The following is an 18,453-nucleotide window of genomic DNA, read 5'->3' as shown; positions in this document are numbered from 1 at the left end:
GTATTCTCAGTATAAATGGAATAATCTCCTAGAAGCATCTTTTGATGCTCAAGCATCATTCTTGAAGACAATCCGGCTAGAAAACAGATGTGGAGTAATTATTTTATAAACAAGCACTTTCCCCACCGGTGTCCTTATGGATTGCTACTATGTGCAGGCCCTCAAGCCAACTGTTACTGAAAAGTGATCATGAAAACCCAGACTCAGACAAGGAAGCTCACTAAATGATTTTGGATTACAGATTGTATTTAAACTGTATCTTGCTTGGTTGTAGGAAAAATATTAGAGTTTATGCCAGGTGACAGCAAGTCTCCTCCTTTGACACACTTCATCCTAAATTCAGGAACCTGTTTATTGCTGTTTTATTGTAAAGACAGAAGGCACATATGAGCAAAATGTCTGATTTCTGCAGAACCTAAGTATGTATGTCTGCTCTGGGATAGAAATTCTGAATCTTTTCCTCCAGCCTTTTTGAGTGAATGAAAATTTGGCCATACTTCTTTTAGGCTTAAGATTGTAAGACAAAATATATGCTCAATGATAGCATAAAATTTAGGTAAAACATAAGAAACACTGCTTCCTATTTAGCTTCAGCTAATATAGAATATTAAATACATTGCCTAAAATTATGGAGCAAAGGCAGAATATTAGAAAATAAAGCCTTGATGGTGCTATATTCTAGCAAGAATACTAAAATTGCTCTGAACCACATAAAAGCATTAAAAAGTCACAGCTAAACCTTTCAGCCTTTGTTGATGTGCAACAAGAACTTGGCAGATAGGGCTTGGTAAAATCAGCTGCTCCTAGTTCTCAAACTCACACCTAGATTTGGGGTTGATGAGGAAGCCAGCTTGGCTTCTAGTTTATAAGTAATAAATTGAGTTTATTATGAGCTACCCTTCTATTCCATTGCTGCACCACTCTGCTGGAGGATAAAATGATAAAGTTACTTCCTAAGATAATAAATCTCTAAAAGCAAAAAATTTAGCACTAAGAACATGCACGAAAGAGAACTGAGCAAGATTTAATATGTTACGATGGCACAAATATAAAGACATTTCAAAATGTCTATGAATCTTTTAAAATGACAAATGAAAACCCTGTAAGTGCCAGCAGTAAGATTATCTGCTGACCCTAGCACATTGTAGGGGAAATTATTAGTACTCTCTGTCTGGCAGGCTATCTTACAATTCCACTTGAAGTCTCCTCAGAGTATACAAACTATCTACACCAAAAGCACATCTCATATAAAAATGTGCAAGTTGCACATCCTAGTAATTTCATAGCAAGAATACATCTGCTGGTGAACCATTTGAAAACACATCAGAATTCACATGTAGATTTATATGACTTCAAGCATTCCTGAGCAACTATCTGTTATGTCTGTCATTTTTAAGTTGTTTCTCACACAGAAGAATAATCTGATAATATAATCATGAGGAAAAGTGAAGACTTTTTAATAGTAATAAAATGCAAGTGCAATAACTATATTATGTATTGCCCAGAAAAAGTGTACTATCGATACCAGTGCTAAATGGTTTTTGTAAATTACAAAATAACATTGTTGCATTTAGCTTACTTTAAATACACCTGCAAGAACCGTGGTAAGAACTGAAGTTTGTGAAGCAAGGAAGTAGTACTGTTGTACTTATGGATGACATATTTAGCTATTTTCCAAATCAAAGCTTTGCTCCTCATCCATCTAAGAGTGACATGGTATTCAAGGGGAGCCTATTTGTCATTAATATTTTATGATTAGGCTCGATGTAGGAATATAGCTAAAAAACTGCAATTTTCCCTTTTTTAAAAAAAACAGAGCTGTTGATCCTTTTATCTCATTTTAGATTTTAAGAGAGAACATTAGAACCATATTTATGATATAATCAAGACTTTTTCATAAGATTATCCATTTGGATCCCATTTTCTCCAACAGTTTTTTTTTATGATGTTGAAAATTACAGTGTATACCATAACTGTTGGCAATTACCTTATCTGATATAGTCCACCAAATATATTATAACCAAAGACAGACTAAAAGAATTATGAAACAAAGCTATACTCATATTATGTATATTCACAAATAGAATTTTTCCACAGATTAAGTGCACTGAAGTATGTTTTCACAAATTATATATTTAGCTGAAGGATCACTTACAATCTTAAAGAACCAATTTAATACTGTAATATTTCTTATTCTACATTTACAACATCAAAAAAATGTAACAAGGCACAGTTCCACATGCATCTTAGCATATTAACAAACTTTACTTCTGATCTTGACTCACAGATGAGGAAAATAAGTATCTGTTTATAAAGTATAAGACAGTGGTTCTCAACCTGTGGGTCGGGACCCCATTTGGGGTCGAATGACCATTTCACGGGGGTCGCCAAACAGCACAGTCCACCATTTTTCCCCCTTTTCCTTAGCTGTGCTACTCCCTTTTATTCTATTGGCTTTTGAAAGCCAATAGAATAGACTCTCTTCAATAGAGTCTAATTCTATTGGCTTTCAAAAGCCAATAGGAATTGTCCAGGCTGTCTCTGCCCTCCTGAGCCCGCCAAAAGTCCCATTCTGCAAACGGTGCTGCAAGTTGTCTGCGGCGAAGGCGAGCTGTCTGGAAGTTTCCACTCCTCCCTGCTGAGCAACTACTAAAAATGTAAGTAACAGAGGGCAGAGGTGGGAGGCCAGCGGGCGCAGAGAGAGTTGCTGGCGCGCGTGGGGCCGGCGGGTGCCTTACCTCCCTTGGGTTGGGCCAGCTGGTGGCCCAGCCAGTGGTCAGCCTGCGCCATCTCTGCCGCTTGCCAGCTACGCCTTGGCCAGCGCAGGGGGCGGCACCACACATGCACGGTGCTCCCGGGCAGGGAAAGTCCTCGACTTACGACCGGTTGGGGGTCACGGCATTAAAAAGGTTCAGAACCACTGGTATAAGATGTCATGGTTCTGACAGATGAAATTCTTCAAAAGAACTTCGAGGCATTGTTTACCTTAAAGAATCTTTTATTGAGAAGCAACATTGGTACTGCATAATCGAAGCCAAAAACTGAATTCCCCTCCCCTGGCACATAATATCAAAGAACAATTTCCTCCTCCAATTAACAGTCATAAATCACATTCCCCAATTAGCTAGAAGCATGGGCTTCCTCTCCAGTTCTCCAGCCCAATTCTTTATCAGCTCTGGGCTCAATAACCTTGATCAAGCTAAGCTTAGTGTTGTTATGTCTCTCCCCCAGCATCATCTAACTCTAAAAGTGAAAGGGAAAAAGATGGCTACATTTTCATCTGCTGTCAATGCAAAACATCCCATGTTAGCTGCGTTAACATATGAAATACATAATGTTATTCTTGTAATTTGGAAATTGCTTCTGTTTTTACTTTATTGCAAAATACTCAATGCAGATTCTTACCCCAAGCTGTTGTTTTGCAAACTATACTTTATAGATGATCACCACATGTTCATTTCTCTTGTTAAATCAAGAGAATAACAATAGATTTATAAAACCAATTTGCATGCATTATCAAAAGAGAGCCAGTTTAATGTAATGGTTAAAACATCCAATTAAAAACCAGGAGATAGTGAGTTCTAATCCTGTTTTAGGCTCCAAATCAACTGTGTGACCTTGGGCCAGTCACTCTCTCAACCCTAGGAAAAAAAGGCAATGGCAATTATGTTCAAAAGTCTTGCCAAAAAAACTAAAAGGACTAGAATAGGAACAAAACAAAGTCACAACTTCCTCTCCCACCAACTAATTCATTTGATGTATTGTATATATATTAGCTATTTTGTTGCTTGCTTGTTTCTCAACACATTTTCAAAATTCATTAAAATATAATCAAAGCATGTTTTTGAGCCCTTGACAAAAATTCAATAGAAATCCAGATATTTACATTTAAGATAGGGCTGAATGTTATATAAAGTCTAACATTACAATTTAATATAAATTAAAATTAAGGCAAAACATAAAGAGCATTTTCTCCTGTTGAAAATTACAAATAACTTTGGCACTCAGCAAGTTATCTTTAATCAATATTTTTCATAACGCAGGCCATAAAGTGCATTTAAAGTATGTTGTAACTACCATTTTCTGCAAAGCACCGTTGGTTATGTATTAATACAAATGGTTACTTCAAAGTCCATTTCAAGTTATATTTTGAAATTTATATGATACTAAACTTTTGAACCTGAACTTTCTTACGATTATTTTTAAATATATATAGCATGTATTCATAGATTGCAACAGGTGTAATATCATGGATATATGCTTATTTACTTCAAATTACTATTATTTAAGTCTATAATTGCATATATTTCAAAATTTAAATGAGGTCAAAAACTACTAAGTATCCCAAGCAAAACTGATGAAAGAATTACATTAAAACTGAAAAAGAATTATAAATCTATGAAAAGATAAAAGCTGATGTTAAAAACTGTTCTGGCATTCAAAAACCCTAAAATAATTTATTTTTTCAGGCTTCTGTAAGATGAGATACAAACGATCACTCACAGCTTCCTTCAGTATGTGTATCTGAGATTATTATATATATATAAGTAACATGCTTGCTAGGACAACTGAAAATTAAGCTGATGAAGAAATGCAATATAAAGATGTATACAGCTTCCTATAAGTAAGATAACAATATGACCAATGTTAGAGGAAAAATAAAAATAAGCCTTTTTACCTCTTGCAAAAAATAGTGTATAAATAACAATACTAGCATAAACCATGTTTTATGAACACATGGATTTATACTGTCCTTCCTCAATCTGAAATCCTACCCACAAGGTCTCTATGTTTACCCCGGAACCCATCTGCTATTCATAAACAAAGCCCACTAGCATCCTCCCCAGTTTTCTCTCCCCCAGCCCCAGCCTCCATATATGCCATTTAGCAATACAGACCAGCATCATTTTCTTTAACTTGTCCGGACCAGTAAGGACAATGGGTGCTTGGTGGCAATGTTTTTTTCTTAAATCCTAAATTGTCACTAAACTCCAACTGTGCCTACCCTTAGTGCCAAGCCCCGAATTACAGTGACCGAGGCCTCCAATCTGCATGGTGGCAGCAGAGACTGAGAATTGTAGTCCAACACAACTGGAGAGCGGCAATGGAGAAACCTAACCAGGTACTTCACACTATGTATGTCGTTTAAACGCAGATAATCCAGCTCTCAACCTCCTAGTCAGCCTGCGTTTGGGGTTTCCTGCTTCTTTTCGTAACCAACTCATCCATTGTTGTTGTTGCCACTAGTCTTTCTGCCCTGTGCCTCTGAAGCCCAGCCCCTGCCTTCTGTCAGCAGCCACCGCCTCCCAGCCCAGGCTGGATCAGAGGTTTCTCCACCTACAAACTTGCAGCAGGCAGGAACGCAAAACGGCAGTTCGCACGCGGAAAAAAACACATTCCTCCACGACCACCACCTCTCCAGCCCTTTCCATCGATACTCCGCCCACAACCTGAATACCAGCCCTGGGTTGCCCCTTACAGCCGCCACTTCTTCCGGCGGGCCCGACCCTTCGACCTGGGCTCCATCTCGGGGCACAGGTGCAGAGCCTCCCCCTCCAAAAGCAGAAGGGCCCCGCCGTCCCCGGTTCTCCCCCATTTTGAGCACCGCTTGCCTCGCTTGCGCTCCCTTTCAACTCGAAGATCGCCCCATTTTTTTTCGTCCCCGGCCCTAGACGGAGCCGCGTCCGTCTAACCCTTCCAGCCCGGCCGACCCCATTGTCTCCCTTCGCTCCAGGCCCTCCCAGCACGCAGGAATCGCTTGCTCCCCGCGTACTCGCGGCTTTCCCTTAGTTCTCGCCCGACCTTCGTAGCCACGCTGCGTCGGGCTCCACCGAGTCGCCCCAGACATTCCTCCGCTCCGCATCTGGGCCCAAACCTCCCTCTCCGTCTCCTGCAATCGCTTGTCCCCCACTCGCCTCCCGTCCTCCCCAAGCAGTGAATCCGCCAGATTCTCCTCGACTCCCCCGCCCGCCTCCCTTCATACATCCCAGTCCTTCCAACAGCCTTACCCTCCGACTGCCTTCTCCGGCGTTTCCTCCCTGCCTCGCTCGCTAGCTTCACATTCCAGCCGCAGCCGGAGAGCTACTCCCTTCGGCGTACGCGCCTACCGCAGGCCTCTTTCTCATTGCCCAACCCCTCCTTACCAAGGAGGCTCCGGTTTTTCCTGCCGGCCACCGTCATCGCGTACCAAGCCTCTCGTCACGGGACTCCCTGCCCACAGACCTCCACGAAACCATAGAGAAGAAGGGCGGCCAGAGAAGCCACGAGCCGGGTTTTAAAGCTGGGCGCCGCCATATTGGTTAGGGGCGGGAGAGGCTTGTAGTAAATTGCTTGTGGAAACAGACGAGCACAACTGCGGAGATTACAAAGGGAAAACGTCAAAAAAGAGAGACTGGCAGTGGACGGTAAATGTATGTGTGGCAGAACATTTTTACTAAAAATAGTGGTAAACATGGAAAGTCATAACAAATATTTCTCGACTGTAACCTGAAGATCAATCTAACGCCAAAATACTGCAATTTTTTTCCCTTGGGTCTCCCTAAAGAACATTTATCGCGCAACGCCGCGAAGATCGTCGTGCCAAATGCAAACTAATAAACGCCCTCAGCTCGCACAGAAAAGGTCAGATCAGGGTGCCCTCCCTCCTCATAGCCAGATTTGGTAGGAACAGGGAATCGAGCCGGGGCTCCCGAGCGCCATGTTAGGCAGAGCGAGCAGCATCGCTTCGCCTTGATGCGGGATTCGGTTTTACTTCTAAGCAGCGCCCGTAAAAAAAGTGGGCGCCGCTGCCGAGTTCAGCTCGGATCGAGCTTCCTAAATGCGCAGAGGTCGTTGCTCTCCCTGCCAATCGAGTATAGATAGTCCTCAACTTATGACCACAATGGAGCCTAAAATTTCTTACACATGTTAAGTGAATTTTGCCCTATTTTACGACCTTTCTTGCCACAGTTAAGTGAATCGCTGCAGTTGATAAGTTAATAAATCTGTTGTTAAGTGAATCTGGCTTCCCTATTGACTTTGTCAGAAAGTTGCAAAAGGTGATCACATGACCTTGGGGCACAATAAGTTGTAAATATGAACCAGCTGCCAAGCATCTGAATTTTGATCACATGATTATAGAGAATGTTGCAACAGTTGTAACTGAAAAATGGTCATAAGTCATAGTTTTCACTGCTATTGTAACTTTGAATGATCACTAAGCGAACTGTTGTAAGTCAACTACCTGTATGACTCTACTAAACATTTCTCTTTACATGCGATTTATCGCCACAACACTTAACGAAGGCCACAACCACTGTTTTTATCAGGATTTCTCGTGTTCATGGTGTTTGTTATACTAATGTTTTGTATGCGTGGTTTTTCTTAGTACAGGACTGTAATAATAACTGACACAGTGTACTGTTTCAAGACTCTTTAAAAAATAAATGAAGCTGCAAAGGAAATATGTTGTTCTTTCGTTGATTTTCCAAAAGTGCAGGGTACAGCAAATAAGATCTATGATTAGCATTTTTCTTCTGATCTTCTTGGATTGTGAAATGTTTTGCGCAAGTATGGAGTTGTACATTGGTTGTTGGATGCAAAAAAAGCATTCGGTGATAGAAGTAAAACATATGAGAATAAATGGAGTATTTTGTAAATGGTCAATACCAAGCAGGGAATACTGTAAACCAAGTTAGGTAATCTCTTGGTTGTTTAATGGGCAAATGTGCAGGAATGCTTGCGGTAATATTAGGGAGCAGATAGTATGTTGGTAGAGATTTGCTACATAGATGGTACAGTATATACAACAATTCTGAATTTGAAAAATAATGTATCAAACACATATTTCATGGAAAATGGCAAGTTACACATAAATGCTGAATAAGTAGAGCCAGCAGCATGTGCATTTGGTGCTTATTATAGTTTGGAGCCTAGGTAGCAAAATAGTAAGATGAAAAATAATGGAATAAGAGATAGTATACAGTTTGTTGTGAAAAATGAATGGTGAAAGAAAGAAATATGAATGTGTATAAAAATGCTTTAGCCCGCTTTGTTATATGGAAGTGAGAGTTCAGTATGTAAGGGCATATATAAAAGTATATTGAATATATGGGAAATGTTATAATATGGGCAGATAAACAGAAGGGACATAGTATCATGAAAATGAATAAATTGAATACAAAAATGAGTTACTACAGGTAGTCCCCCACTTATGAACACATTGAACTCAAAATTTCTGTTACTAAGCAAGACAGTTGTTTTGCCCCATTTTACGACATTTCTTGCCACAGTTAATCATTGCAACTATTAAGTTAGTAACACAGTTGTTAAGTGAATCCAGCTTCCCCACTGACTTTGTCAGAAGTTTGGAAAAGATCACTTGACTCCAGGACATTGCAACCATCATAAATAAATGCCAGTTGCCAAATATCCAAATTTTGATCGTGTAATCGTGGGAATGCTGTGACAGTATAAGTGTAAAAAATGGTCATAAGTTATTTTTTTCAGTGTCTTTGGAACAGTCACTAAACGAATGGTTGTAAGTAAAGGACTACCTGTAGTCCAAAATAAATTATATTGAGGTGCTTTGGCCATATAGCAATAGCACTTTTGACTTATATACTGCTTCATAGTGCTTTACCTCTCTAAGCAATTTAGAGTCAGCATATATAAAAAGATTGAACAAAGTCTGAATCACAAAACAAATATGTGAAGAAAGAATAGATGAAAAGTTATGAGAACAAAAGGCAAAAAGTAGGTTTTTGTCATTTCTTATGTTTATGTTATAGTAATTGCTATTTTTGGAGTTGTTAAGGATAGGATTAGGGAATTTCTGGAACAGTGCAGGATACAAATCTTAATAAATAACATAGCAGTAGAAGCAATGTTAGCAAAGATTGCTAAATTGCAATTGTAAATGCACTTCTAAAAATCATTCAAACTTAATCTTACCTACATTTGTATAGAATTGCACAATCTTCAAAGTATGTGATGATACATAGATAACTATTGTATCCGAAGCCACAAGAGGGCAGGCTGTAGATAGAGATACATCAGAGCTTATAGGCAGGGGGGATATATAAGGTGTCAATTCCACAACAAAATTAGCTGAAGCTATTTCCCCTTCGTTTTCGGTTGCCACAGAGTTGGGAGGTGGGAGATGAGAGTTTTATCTTAGCCATAACAATACATTGTTCTGTGGAAACCAAGGTCATTGCTAGCTGCATTTTGGCGGATAGTATATTTCCTTAGAAAAGCAGGGGCAAGTAGTTAATTGGGGAATGTGATTTATGACATGCTACTGGGGTGGGAAGTTTCACTTGTAACTTTATAACCTTGGGGGGAAGGTATTTGGGTTCACTTTTGACCATGCCGATATTATGTAGCCAAATAAATATGTTCTTTAAGGAAGCTTTAGTTCTTTTTACTGGTTTCATCTATCAGAACCATGACATAAGGAATGTAAAATAATTGTTTTTCTGCCTGCAGAGTATGTCAAATGATTTAGAGTCACTTAGCAAGCTTTTTACAAATTAGGGCTTTTACAAAATAAAGCCAGAAAGAATTACTAATTTTGGGAATTCTTGATGTTTGAGAATGGATGGATCTAAATATCTCCTAACAGTGATCTTTAAAGAAATGTACTCTTATTCAGAAATGTAAATAAGCTATTTCAAATTCATTTGAATAAATAATTTGCAAAAATAAATATGTATCTCAAAATATATCTTTTTTAACATTCCATTTTTTATTCCAGTTGAAAAAAAAAACTTCATTTTCTAGAATGAGCAATTGTCATCTAAAGAATTATTATACATTGCCATAATATTGTTCCAGGAGTTCTTAATGTAGTGACAGCTCTTCAGCAGATCTGGCTGTAGATTTTGTGTGTGTGTGTTTGTGTGCTTATGTGTGCCTGCATTGTGTTTTTTCATGGCAAGAAAAAATGTTTTATCAGTTATCATCAAATATAAAATATTATTAAGTATTAATGCTAATGGATTTGGACCCAATTCCTTAAAAGATCACTTCCTCCAATACTACTGAACACTAAAATCAGGAAAGCTCTGCTTAGTTTCTCATACATTTCTCTGTTTCATACTGCTGAGTCACAGTACTCCCGTTATGTAATTCTCTCTTAAAAGAACTTTGACCCCAAAGTTCCCTCTTTTTTAAGAAAACAATTTAAAATGTGCTATACACTCAGGCATTTGTAGATTAAGATTGTCAGTTAGATTTTCTCCTCTAATAAATACTATTTTAATGACCCTTATTTTGTTTGTTGATTTTAAAAATTGTTGGTTTAATATTTTAATATTTTCAGAAAATATAATTGTTTAGAACATTTTATGAGGTTCTTCAGTTCTGAGAGTAACTACAGAAATGCAATTTCCAATTAATGAGAGAGGATTTGGTTTTCCAAATGTGGAGCAATGTCCTATACTTAAATTAAGTTTTGGGAGAAAGTAGTGGACTATAGTAACATAATTATGTGACAAAAGCTAAAATTTTCAGAAGACAATATTCTCTTGAATGACATACCTAGTACATAGAATTTGACAACTGGATAATGTAAATGAACTATCTCTGTGTCTTTATTATAGCTAAAATATTGATTCTGCAACATTGGAAAGATAAATGTAAGGCCCCATTTATTCAGAAGACCCCTAAACTTCAAGATCATATTTCAGTTTGCGACAAGGTAAATACCAACTAATATTCAATTAATATATAAAATTAATACATTATAGAAGTGTATTATAAATGTTCTTATACTACAAGGGTTATAAAAGATTCCTTCAGAATTATAAAGAAAGTGGCGCTGAAAATTTATATTTAATAACTTGCCTGATTGCCACAGGTGATTCCTGCCCCACAGGTGATCGGTGTCCCCGGTTGAAAGAATTAGCCAGTGACATCACCACTGCCTAGGGCAGTGGTTCTCAACCTTTTTAATGCCACGACCCCCAACCGGTCGTAAATTGAGGACTACTCAACCGGTCGTAAGTCGAGGACTACTCAACTGGTGCAGCAGTTTGCAGAATGGGACTTTTGGGGGCTCAGCAGGGCAGACAGCCTGGACAATTCCTATTGGCTTTTGAAAGCCAATAGAATTAGACTCTATTCAAGAGTCTATTCTATTGGCTTTCAAAAGCCAATAGAATAAAAGGGAGTAGCACAGCTAAGGAAAAGGGAAAAAAATGGCGGACTGCGTTGTTTGGCGACCCCCGTGAAATGGTCGTTCGACCCCAAATGGGGTCCCGACCCACAGGTTGAGAACCACTGGCCTAGGGGATGCCAGATTGAGGGCTCCTTTCATGTCTCTGTTAATGTGCCCACAAAAATGGTACATATTTATCTATTCATGTTTCCACATTTTAGAACTGCTAGGTAGACAGGAGCTCGAGTGAATGACGGGAGCTTACCCCGTCATACAGCAGCACTCAAGTCTCAAACGTGGGCTTGCTGATTGTCTACCCAGCATTCTAACCATGCGAGCCACTGAGCTCATTATGCCACAGGTGATTAGAATGCTACAAATGAATAGTGCTAATAAATGAGAATATTTTTGCTGAGGATTGAAATGAGGGGTCCTTAGTGCTCTCTGAACTTGATTGTTTTCTTGCAGACATTTCATTACCCAAATTAGGTAACATCATTAGACTAGCACTGATAAAAGTTACCTAGTCTGGGTAATGAAATGTCTGCAAAAAAAAACAACCAATCTCAGAGAGCAGCAAGGATCTCTCACAAATGTTGACTGTTGAAACTGGAACAGATTTCACCATTCCTCTCAACCAGTCCTTTTGATTTCCATCCTGGATGTGGAAGAAGAAAAGCTTGCTCCTCAGTCCGGCCCTTCGTGTACTGTACAGACTGGTAGAAGGATGTTTACTGTTATTCCCTATTCAGAAACTCTGTGCAGTGCAATGTCAGTAATTTAAAAAAGAAATTGCCCGCTATTACTGGGACTCCATATAGTCTGGTATGCATCAAATAAACAGTATCTGAACTCTGATAATTTGCAGACAACATGTTGGCTGGAAATATTAAGAGTTTAAGATATATACCAGGATCTAAAACTGAAAAAAAAAATCTGGAGAAATGTTGTTGTCTAGTGTACTTAAGAATCTTTGTTAAGAGCTAGCAAAAAACTTTTTGAATGACTTATTGGGAAAATTGCAATAAAATTTAGTGGCACCTCCAGAAGTTCCTGTGACATAGCTAAAGTATTATGTTTTCGTTACCATAAATAAAATATAGCTTTTAAAGTACAGAAATATTGTTGGAAAACTTTTAAGAATGTTTAAATTTTATGGCAAGTGGGTGTTGGCACTGTTGCTTAATCTTATATTCTCTTGTGTACCCTGAGTTCAGCATCAACTGAACAAAGACAGGAAATAAATCTTTGACCTCACCCTTTTCCAAGTTGCCTTAGAACTGCCACAAATGATTTTGTGGGCAACTTCAAAAGTAAAATGGAATCATTCTGAACTGAATAGACATTGCTAGGGAGGGAAAAAAGCCAGATTTCTACCATTGGCCTTATCAAATAATTTGTCTGAGGAAACAGACAAAAAAGTGATATTAAAAGAGAGTTGATTATTTTATTATATTTGTACTCCCTAGTATATGAATTTGAATGTTTGGATTTTTTTGACTTAGGTGTCAATTGCCTTACGACATTACTATTTAATCTAACACTGATGGAAGAATATCTGATGAATTATTAACATAATAATTATTAACTTGATTTTTATTTTGAATTTAGCAATAGCAATAGCACTTAGACTTATATAGCAATAGCACTTAGACTTTGGAAGGATGGAAGGCTGAGTCGAACTGCCAGCAATCGGCAATTGACAGTCAGCAGAATGCAGTACTGCATTCTAACCATTGCATCACCATATATAGTCCAAAACCATAATTTACATAGGAGAGCAAGATATAATTTTTTTTCTAAAAATGAAAACAAACTGAAACAGCAAAATATTTTGGGATATTACAGAACCAAAAATTTTTTATCAATTCTAAGATAGAAACGATGCTGTAGATGATTATGTAAGCGTTTAATGCTTGTTTTAATAGAATGCTAAATTTTACTTTGGATCTGGCTATGTCATTTGAAAGATACTTTTAACATAAAACAGAACCCAAGTTGGATTTTTGGGCAAGCTTCCTGTAGCAGAGTGTTCTTAATTCTGCAGGCAGTTGATCAGCATTCAAGCATATTGTAAGGCTTGGCAGCAAGTTAATTCCTTTTCAAAGAACTCCCTTTAATTGCGTTCATTTAAACAAAGATAAAAAATGAGTACTTTCATTATTTAAGAAGCTTATTACTAATTCTAGGCTTCTTGGGCAAAATGTAGGTTTTGACCAAAATAGATTTACTGCAGTACTGTACATAGAGGGCTTACTGAATTCTATCTGTCTGCATTTGAAAGAGCTTTCCCCACTTCCTCTCCATTTTACTAGATTTTACTAGATATGGTTAGAATTCTCTGGCATGCTAGAATGACTTTAGGTATGAAAGTTAAAAGGAATTGACTTCTCCTACTTTTAATGCCTTCTATATTGAATGTATTTAATATATTTCTACATCATATCCATTAATATACACCTTAAAGTAGAATGATTAAAGTATAATTACGCACGTCAGATTAAAAACTGTACAAAATATTATTTGTAATTATAGAAAGTGTGTATGTTTATATGGTATTTCTTATTTTAACTGATATCCACATATAGCACATATTTAAAATAAATATATACCAGGATGATGACATTTTATGACAGTTTATGACATTTTTGTGGCAAGCGACAATGAAAGATAAGCCCTCTGGACTATTCTTTTCTTGGCTGGTGAGATTGTATGCTCCCTACCCATTTCTGTAGGTATAGGGAGAAGCGAGAGCAAAGTAGACAGATGGTCTAGATTAGACAAGAGACAAAGAGGGAAGAAAGAGGAGAATATCTGTGGCCCAGAACAATAGAAAGCTCCCACTCATTGTATATAGCAGGAGAGCAACTGCCAGAATCACGGCAGAAGGTTGCCTGTCATGATCAGAAACTCAATCCTTTCTGGGGACATAGTTGAACAGTGCTAGCAGTACTGTGACATTCATCGGGTTCATCACAGCCATTGAGGCCAACACTCCCAGCTAAGAAGAAAGCAGGTTCTGTCCCAAGGGAGACAAAGGATGGCAAGGACATTCCTTGCCCTGTATCAAGGCACCACAACAGCTAGACCCAAGAAGAGCATCTGTTTTTTCCCACTTGCCTGTTCCCCCTGCCACCATAGCTTCTCTTTGTCTGGAAAGACTGCATTGTTGTAATTTTTAGGTTAATGTATTAATCATATAGTATTCATGACCACAACCCCACCCTAAAATACAGAGGTTATCAATGAAATTATTCATGTGAACTCTTAGTTTGGGTCTGGATTTTTAAATTCTATGATTTATACAAATATTGAAAACTCATGCAGATTAATATAACTTTTTTCTTTAATTTCTTTTGAAAACATGGAGTTGATCCCAGGCCCAGATTAAGGTTCATTATTTGTTCAATGGCCCGTTTTTTGTTAGTTTATTTGTTCTATAATATTATTTTGGTCTGGGATATTTCATTTAATATTATCTTTGATCTAGTTTTGTACCTCACCCAAAGCCCACTGGAGTTGGGCTGCCAACAATTTTAAATAAATACTATTCATGAAGATTGTATAAACATTTTGTTTTATGCTATTTTTTATTATATTTTTGCCATAGGGAAAGATGAGAAATAAATTGATCTGCACAATCCAATTCCTAAACACTAGAAACATTTTTTATAGCATAAATCTGTGCATCTCTGTTGAGTTCAGAGATACTTTCTACCAAGCAAATATGCAAAGGACTTCAGCCTAGCATTTTTTATCCTTATACTTGCAGGTATATGAAAAAGGGGATGGGTTTGTTAAGTAAAACTAAGACTTTTGAAAATGGAACAGATTCAGAATTATGTCATTCACACTTCTCTCAGCTAAATTATAAACTAACTAGGAGACTATATTAATTTGGCCATGTTGGACATGAACTGTTTATATATCTTGAATTGACCTATTTTCTACAAATGTTTTCAGGAAAACAAACCCTCAAGTTATTAAATTATGGTCCTCTTCTGATTAATTCCTAATGGTTTCTAAATGTATCTTAATTATATCAATCAGATTGAAAAGCTTCATTTACTAGACAACAGTCAAAATGCACATAGGATAGCTTTTCATACACAAAAGCAATTACTGGTGTGATAGTATTAATAAGTAAACCTGTTTTACTGTACTTCTGCAGTAAAATGCCTGCAGCTTAATCCCATTATCTCTCTAGAAAAGATCAAGGGTCAGAGCTGTAATTGCAAGGTGGAGTTATATAAATTCACAACTATGTATTTTTTCCCTCAACACTTTGGTAAGAGGATATTAGGAAAAACAACTACAAAGAGAGGGAGTAAGCACTCCTTGCTTTAAATTTGCCCATAATGTAGCCCAAAACAATTAGCTTGTAGGGTTGTGTAAAGTTCCAGATACAAAGGGCAAAATTAGATTTGGAAGATAAGCTGTCATGGACACCCTAAAGCAGTTTTATCTTTTTATCATATATTTATTAAGGTGACCAACCATCCTCCTTTAGGGAGGATATATTTAAATGCACATTTCACTCTGTATTATTTTGTTTAAAAAAAACTGGGAAGAAATTTATGTTCTATTAAGGTGATCAACCGTCCTCTTTTAGGGAGGACAGTCCTCCTTTTGTGAGTTCTGTCCTCCCTCGAAAAGTGTCCTCCTACATGTCCTCCTTTTCGATATTTCAAGACTAATCTGCAAGGCTTTTTTTTTCTCATAGAACGCTCAGAACGGCCTTCCGGCACCTTTGTTTGATGTTTTTTTTCAACTTTTGAATGAGCTGTGCCACTCCCCCATTGGCTTTCAAAAGCCAATAGGAATTGCTGCTGAGCACGCCAAAACACCCAGCCAGCAAACTTTGCACATGTAAGTTGTCTGCAGCGAAGGCAAATTGGCAGGAACTTTGCACCCCTCCCTGCTACCCAACTACACCATCTCCTAGTTAGTCCCAAAGATACCTGGAGGAGACTGGAGCGGCGATGCCACTGTAACTTTCTCTTGATCTTTGGCCCTGCTAGGGCAATAATGGCTGCGGGTGCAAGAGGCAGGGGCAGCAGAGCTGCTGCGGGCAGCGGTGCTGTGAGCCGGGGGCCTGCTCTACACGGGGCTGTGTAGTGTGGGCGGTGGTGCTGGCGGGGCGGCTGCAGGCGGGGTATGTTGGCGGGCAGCCCCCCTCCGGGGCTGGAGCCGGCACAGCTGGTGCTTTGGGAGCCGCGGGGCCCGCTCTACACAGCGGGGCAGCAGTGCTGGTGGGGCAGCTGTGGGCGGGGACGCGGCATGTAAACATAATTACAATATAAAATGTTATTGTTACAAATGTTTTTTATTATGCATTTATCATATTATAGTGTATTCTGTATTATTGTTGCAATGAATAAAATGTTTCTTTTATTTCCAATATTTTTTTCTTCAATTTATTTGTGTCCTCCTTTTCATTGTAAAAAAGTTGGTCACCTTAATATTTTGTTTAAGGTAGTGTGTTTGCTTTTGCCTATTCCCAATTATATTTTATTCTTCAAATTAGAAGCTTACAATACCATTGTAGATAGGAAGAAAAAAAATTGCTTGCTTTTGTTTCATTTGAACTGAAATAATTCATTCAAGCTACTTTTCTACAACACATAGTAAAATATTTGCTGCTTGAAAGCAAATACGTATAGCCTGCTTCCTTGCTCATTGTTCCTTCCAAAGTGAGAAAATGAAAAATATGAATTCTAAAAAGATTTCCGAGATGTTAACTAAATAATATGAAATATAAATCTCTTTACAGAGATGGTCACTAAATGGCCCTTTATAGATCATTAGATCTGTCCATTTCCAAGCATAGAATTAAAACCAACAAAAGGAAAAAGACAATAACAAATAATCTAATAACAGAATAATAGCACCGCAAAATAATCTAAATCGGTGCTTTTTAAACTTTGCAATTTTAAGATGTGTGGACTTCCAACCCCCAGTTTCCCAGCCAGCATGTTGAGTCCTCTTATTTTACAGTGGCCAAGTTTGAAGAACACTGATCGAATTCAAACTACAAAGCACAAATCACCGCGTGTGTTCCCTTTAACTTTCTCTTTTGTAAGATAAACACCTCCAGCCTTGGTAGGTATTTTCTGAATTTGCTCCCGCTTTTCCACGCCTATAATCAATAATGCGATACTCGAATTCCACATAGTACTCCAATAGCGCTTTAATCATCACAAAATAGAATAAAATGCAGTCTTCTCGCGATGTGGATTCCTCTCGCCGTTTCAGTCATCAGTTGTGCTCATCTGTTGCTAAGAGTAACCAAGCTTTTTCCGCTACTAGCCAATATGGCAGCGCCCTGAGTTTGGCGCGCCGGTGCTCTAGCTCTCTATCGTTCCTGTGCTGGGCGAGGAGTGCTGTGGCGGGTGGTTCCTTTGACAGCAGTCGGTAGGAAAAGGAAAGCACTGAAAGATACGGGTATTCGCAAAGGGGGGGGCTCGCTGGCTGCAGTTAACGACTTTGAGAAGGTTTCCAAGGCTGAGCCCGGAGGGAAAAGACAGTAAGGCGGACCAAGAATCACGGAATGAGATAAGGAGATAAGAACGAAGAAAGGGGGGAGGGGATAGCAGCACTTTGCTGCCTTTGAAGTAGAGGTTTCCTTCTTTCCCTGCCAAAAGGGAGTTCAAAGACCGGAGCCAGAGAAGCTGTTGGGAGAGGAACCCCAAGGCACAGGTCAGGCCGTGGGTAATGTAAAGGGCCGAAGAAAGTGTTTTGCATTTCTGGCTAAGCTTGAAGCCTCGTTTCTAGGCATTCGGATTGTGCAATTTTTTAGAGATTAGATGAGATGCCAGGCCCAATTTATCAGAGCATTTTTGTAAAGTTCTGAATCATTGACTTTAATTAATAACGGTACTAAGTTGAACAACTAATACAATTTGTCTTTACAGAAATTTCCTTATTTGTAATCAGAAATTTTTAATCCTACCTTATCACTTTCGGAATGTCTGAATCAAAATTTCGGGAGGTTTTGCCCAAGCATGGTAAGCAGCATTACTAAGAATGCAAAAAAGCAAAATCCACCTTAATATTTTCCAGGGTCCTTTGTAAGAATTCTGCATTTATTTTTACTTTAAATTAAGTGAGGATGGGGGCTTATGTGATGGGTTTTTAAATATTGTAAGCTGTCCAGAATCACCTGTGTGAGTTGGGAAGCTATAAAAATTAGCTTAATAAATAAAGTCACAAAGTAATTACAGATAACTAGTTTTACACTATAATTTACCATTCTATATTATATATCTATGAAAAATACACTCATACACATTTCTTTCCTAGGAATAATATTT

The 18,453-nt window shown here is 38.2% G+C and overlaps 1 protein-coding gene and 1 long non-coding RNA gene across 5 annotated transcripts in view; one reads left to right on the top strand and one right to left on the bottom strand.

The window, feature by feature from the left end:
- The window catches only part of SHOC2 (SHOC2 leucine rich repeat scaffold protein), a 77,321-nt gene extending 71,117 nt beyond the window's left edge, over nt 1–6,204 (bottom strand). For 2 of the 4 annotated variants that reach the window (XM_039354524.1, XM_039354528.1), the window contains exon 1: nt 6,009–6,129. The gene's annotated coding sequence lies outside the window, so the exon portion shown is untranslated. The other 2 variants (XM_039354527.1, XM_039354526.1) reach the window with 2 other exon arrangements.
- Nucleotides 6,205–6,268: 64 nt separating this feature from the next.
- LOC120313038 lies at nt 6,269–18,106 on the top strand. The gene is made up of 3 exons (XR_005558014.1): nt 6,269–6,410; nt 10,584–10,681; nt 18,055–18,106. It is a non-coding gene; the product is annotated as an uncharacterized LOC120313038 (long non-coding RNA).
- The last annotated feature ends 347 nt before the right edge of the window (nt 18,107–18,453 follow it).

Source organism: Crotalus tigris, unplaced genomic scaffold, assembly GCF_016545835.1.
Source record: "Crotalus tigris isolate CLP2741 ecotype Arizona unplaced genomic scaffold, ASM1654583v1 scf7180000018556.678853, whole genome shotgun sequence".
NCBI lineage: Eukaryota > Metazoa > Chordata > Lepidosauria > Squamata > Viperidae > Crotalus > Crotalus tigris.
This window is presented reverse-complemented; position numbering and strand designations above follow the sequence as displayed.